Here is a 6,000-nt window from a genome sequence, read left to right on the forward strand (position 1 = left end):
CCAGGTCCAGTCCTTGAGAGCTCCCATCCTGAAACGTACAGGTAAATCGAATGACTGGCTCATTACCAGGCCTCTGCAGAGCTTAATGAACGCTGCTGTGGGAATTCAAATATTTGATTCGTGTTTTTTTTAGCACAGGAAATCCAAAAACATGAAGCAGTTTATAAGCTGAATTAGCCTGTTTCTAGAGATTTTTGATTTGGCTTTCAAGCAACTTCTCAGATTTTTTTCGCTGCACATTTTTCTACCACACTGTTAAGTTTTTTTTCTGCACCCAGAAACGCAAATTTCCTATTATTTCCTCAGCACATCGAAGAGGCCCATTAGCCGATCTGCCGACAAAACAGATTTAACATGCAAGCTCCTCTACGCCATAATGGAAAAATAGCTTTTAAGACGCCCATTGTTCTCCCATCATCGCCTGGTTGTTTGCATATCTTTTCCCGTCTCATTTACACAGAGAGAGAGAAAAAAAAACATGCAAATTAGTGCTGGCACTTCAATACAGAAATGTATTGATGTAGTGTTTCCATACCATGGCGCACACACAACACAAACAACGGTCTGTTTTCAGTGGCGTTACCATCCTCCTTCCTCTTTACTTACTGATGGAGGGGTGGAGGGTAGGGTGGAGGGGGGGGGCTTCGCTGACGGCTGAAGAATAACAGTCCATCATTACTCAGCTGGGCTCAGCAGAGTCCAGCACTTCAGGTCAGAGGTCACCTGCAGGAGCACCTTGAAGGAGATCACAGAGTTTTTCATATGTTGCCATGGATACAACTTTGTCTGTCAATCATACTCACACATACAGTGAGAGATAACAGACAGGCTAATTACTAAAAAAAGTTCTTTGCAAAAAAAAGGTTGTTTTTCCTTAACTCTGCATAATGAGTTTAATTGAAAATACTAAAATCTGAAAAAATGGAAACTACGATTGTGAAAAAAATAAAGCATTTTCATCAGCATTTCAAAGCATTTTTTAGATAGCTCGTTGGAGATAATTGTCTTTTTTACATGTACTGTAATTTTTGTCTGGTGGTCTGTAACTTTTACCTCAGTCTTTGTGAAGCTTCAATGTCTTGTTGCACTTTTGGTTCATGTTGTTTACTCCTGTGAATAAAGAAGGGCCCTTTCTGAAAGGTAATTCAGTCGATCAAGTTTGTTTTGAACTTAAAATGATGAAACTCATTGTGCTTTACTGTCAAAAACGTCTGTTGCTCAGTCACAAAAAACATTTTTTTTTTTTTATTCCTTTATTTAACCAGGTAAACCCCATTGAGATCTAGATCTCATTTTCAAGGGGGACCTGGGCAGAAGTCTGCAGTACACAGCAACCAATTAAAAGCATAAAGTGTCAGTTATTGTTGCTTATATCTTATAATTAACGTTGGCTTTGGATCTTTGACCTCACCTTATAATCAAATTAAGTATGAGAATCCCTGCTGTGGGGTTTCCTTCCAACATTGCTCCCATCCAGTTTGATGGGCTTATCTGTCCTGGAGAACCCACAGCATGACACTTCCACCACCATGGAACATGGTGGTGATGCTACATTTTGATCTCATGTCTCTCCCGAGTTTTGTGTGTCCCCTGCTTGTTGCAAACTTTAACTTAGGACTTCTTGTGGTTCTTAACTTAAGGTTTGCTTCTTTTTTCTTTTCCATACAGGCCAGATTTTTGGAGTGCATGAAAATGAAAACCTTTCTCTGTTTTTCTCTTGAACATGAAATTTGCCTATTTCTTGTTTCTCAAGATGATTCTTTCAGTAAATGTCCTGAAATAAATTGCCTATTGTAACTGTGCGCAGTACTTCCTCCTATTATTATATTATCTTTGACTTCACATTTTCTCTTGTTCATTTAGAGAAATATCTTTATTTTACAAGTCGCATGACAAATAATTAAAAAATTCTACAACAGGAGTATTTTGGGCAGTGTGGAGACATCAGGGTTGGCTTCATATCAGCTTTACTACAACATCGCATACTAGGCTTTTGTTTTTGTTTGTAAGCCAAATTAAAACTCGTTCTGTCCTATATCTGTTGTCTGTGAGTCATAGAGATGCAATCAACACAATAAAATGAAGTAAAATGAAATGAAATAAAACAAACTGCTTTATTTTGGAATAACTTGGGTCAAATATTCTGTGAAAACATCACAGAATATTTTCCCAACTTTCACCAAGTTTTGCTTACAAAATCTTAACTATTTCATGTATTTATTTCTATATTTTTAAGTACATTTTCAGAAAAAGTGGAGTCCCAAGTCGTTTTTCTTTTACCCTAAAAATATCCATTGCCGATGTCCTTCAGCAGAGCATAAAGTTTAGCTGTTGTGAAAGCAGGATATATCCTGCATTTGAGATGCTGTGCAGGCTCAAGACTCCTTCCAGTAATAACATTAAGAGCAAACAGCTATGCATTTGAAGGAAAGGCCTGCAGCTCTTCCCTTTCCAGGGTTCTGTTACTTCTGAGTGCTCTTCAGACTGAATAAATGAGGATTTAAAACTGTGGGGTCTCACAGTGAAGCTGCTGCTGGTGGGAGTCATGTGACGTCTGCGGGGTCACATGCAACTCGACTTACACTCTGGGTGACCTTGAAGAAGATGTCTAGGACACATCAACCAGTCAACTTGGGTCTTTGTGGTCTCTTTAAATGTCTTCAGGATGTGGACAGATGAACTCCAGAGGTGGATGTTTTTTGAACTTTAGTCATAACACAACCACAAATGCGACTTTTAAAGCTCCTTCCAGAGGAGTCAGTGTGTAACCAGTCACGAATAACGTCACATTTCACATTCATTTCCACCAGTAAGTCGAGGTCAAATACCGTTTCTTCACTTATTTGCTCTTTCTTAAGTCGATGTGACGCTATTAAAACACAAGCCTGCAGTGAAAAGATGGCAGCTCGACGGTGACTGTTTTATGATTTTGAATGTCTATTTATCAGCAGACAGTTTTACCCAAAGATGGCTTCAATTCAGAAAACCCAGTGCCGTCATTCAAGCTGCGTCGCTCGGGTATCTTGGAGGAGCAGAGTGAGTGATGGAGATTTATAGAGGATCTGACACAGCAGACATGTGTTGCCGCTGTTTATGTATGTATGCTCACCCTCTGCAATCTGTGTTTATGAAAACAGTGGCCTGCTGCCAATCAGATACGAGCTCTGGGGCTGGGACAAGGACAAGTCCTCTGAGGGAACAAACAGAGATGGAGAGACAGAAAACAATGAAGAAAAAAGAAAGGATGTCTTCATCCTTGAAATAAATAAAATCAGCTCAATGTAGGAAAAGTATTGTGTCATTGCTGGTGTTGCGTACTTCATACAGGAATCCTCTTCTGCGTTTTTCTCTCTAGTTTTTTTCTTTTTTGTGTATTAGCTTAATTGAGGTGGTTGACATGTCCTGAAAGGTTATTAGCACTCACATTGTCTATATTTTCATACTGTGCCTGTCAAAAGTATCAATGCAGTGATATGCCTACAATGTATTATTCTGGGATTTTATGAATTAGGCATTGCATAAAATATTTGTTAGTCATAACAAGTGATTTCAATGTGCTGATTTTGTTTCCAGAAAAATTTGGCACTGTTGATCTGGAGATGTCAGAGTAAAAACAAACTTCACTCCACACAGATTGTTATTTTATTTTATTTTTTATTTTTTGAAAGAAAAACATTTATCCTTCCCCTTCACAGTTTTGCAGCACTATGTAAAATCCCCCAAAAATATTCTGAAGTTTGGTGGTTGTTACATCACAACATGTGTAAAATGTAAGAGTGCTTTTGTCTTTGGCAACGATCAAGGGATCTTTTCTACTCAAAGTTAAGAGCCTAATGTTTCCCTTCAGGATGTCATAAATTAAATTATTCTTTTCTAAGATTATTTGGTATAAAATCCTATATTAAGTTCGCTAAAAACATTGTGTTTACTAAAACCTTAATGTTTCCACATCCTGCAGGTTTTCCTGCGATGACACCCTCACACATGTGCTCCAAGTTTATTTCAGCTGTCCTTGATCTGTTTTGGCATATCAAAGACTAGCAGAAGGGAAAAAAATAAAATAAACAAAAAGAAAACGCTTCCCCAAAGTTCACATTTCAAATATTTTAATTATTTGGTGCAGCTTTAATTTATTTTTCTAATAATCCCCTGAGGTGGTTGGAAGATTGTTTACTGTCTTTGATTTGCAGTCCTGCAGCTTTTACTTCAAGCGTTAATTAACCTCCAAATGAAGAAATCCTAGCAGACAGAGACGTATGCGTCCTCACTCGAAAAGCGCAGAAGTGAGCAGGCATGCAAGCTGGAACAACGGAAGCGAGTTTTTTCATCCTGATTCTTCTTCCATCTTTCTCGTACACATACCAGACGTAATGCAAGTCTTCCTCCTCGTTCCTTTTGTGCAACAAAGCCTGACTCAATCTCGGCTGACTCGATCTACAGATTCTTTGAACTTCTGTCGGAGCTATCTGTTTCTGACTCAGAGCCGGTTTTTCTCCCCACCTTTCTTTCTGTCAGTGTCTCTCCTCTGCTTTTTATTATTTTTATTTCCTCCCCTCTCCTATGTGTTATTTCCTTGTGGGGCTTTTTGTTAATTTCCTACATAGCCGGCGAAACATTCCATTATTTTGATATATATGCTCTCATTAGCTGTTCAGTTTAATTAAATGAGCCCATTCATATGAAAATGGGAAGCTGATAGTGATTTCCCTCCCTGGCAACTATCTCTAACCTTACACAGCAACTCTTAATTAGAAACCTGCTTGATTGACGCAAAGCATGCATCATTCTCACTCATACACACATGCATGCCTAAGCATTTTGGGAAACAATATGACTCACTTTTTATTTAAGTCATTTAAAAAAAAAAAAACATACATATCATCTTATTTTAAGGTATTTGATTTGCTGAGTTTCTAATTGCTTTTACAGTTGGATGTATTTATGTACATCATCCTTATTTACCAGGCAGAAGCCTCTTTACATCCATCATTGAAGTGGATCTAAACATCTAAAATCACAGACTTTTCGGAGAGCCTCACTTTTATTTTAACCTTTCTTTGCTCCAACATTTTCTCATTTTGCCAAATCTGTGATTATGACGGGACTGAAAAGACTTACATCAGACTTTTCTATCACCGTCTGCTTCATTGTGTATGCCTGTCTGCCCCATAGCTGCCTCAGGATTGCATATTAATCATCAGGTGTGTGTACATAACAGCGTTTCATAGATGCCCACAGCAGTTTGGAAACAACAGAGGAGCATAGAGCATTCATGGGCGACAGCAAACGGGAGATGCATGCCCTGATAACGAAAAACAGAGCGTCCCGTTCTCTTTTTTTCATCTGACTCCACAGCTGCTCATTTCAGAATAATAATAATAATAAAAAAACTGTTTATAATGTTACAGCTTTGAAGCAGGTTTAACTGAAGTTATAAAAACGTGTGGAAAAATAAAGCAATTTAAAACCCCAAGAACATTAATGGAGGGTGCTGTAGATAAATGGGCTTTGACATTTACCCAAGAACTTATTTTCATAAGAAAAAAAAAGGTATTTTGTCTTATTATTAATCAAACGTTCACGTAAAACACAACAAATAAACCATTAAATAAGAGTATTTAGGCATCAGTCGTAGTTTGGTTCTTCAGATGAAAGGGACTCGTATTTAAACAGCTAACCTGGCATTCTTTTGCTCAGACTGTGAGGATGGTGAAATCTAATGGAGGATGGGGGTTTGAGAAGCGGTCTACCCTGATGTCAGGGCCTAAGGCTTAAGAGTAGTTTCCCATGGAAATGAGCCATTATAACCAAGGATTTATTTATTTTTCTTTGTCTTCTTTTCCTTGTGTGCAGAAGTCAGACAGGCCGTTAGGGAACGATCTGAGGGACAGGTCAGACGGCCCTGACGGAAGCCCGGCCCATTTGGTAAATTTCATAAATGGGGCTGCTGCGCCAGTTAGCGTGGTTGTTTTATTTCATCAGCAATATCTGGAGGGGGTT

The sequence above is a fragment of the Poecilia formosa genome, unplaced genomic scaffold (genome assembly GCF_000485575.1).
Source record: "Poecilia formosa unplaced genomic scaffold, Poecilia_formosa-5.1.2 Scaffold106, whole genome shotgun sequence".
In the NCBI taxonomy this organism is placed as follows: Eukaryota; Metazoa; Chordata; class Actinopteri; order Cyprinodontiformes; family Poeciliidae; genus Poecilia; species Poecilia formosa.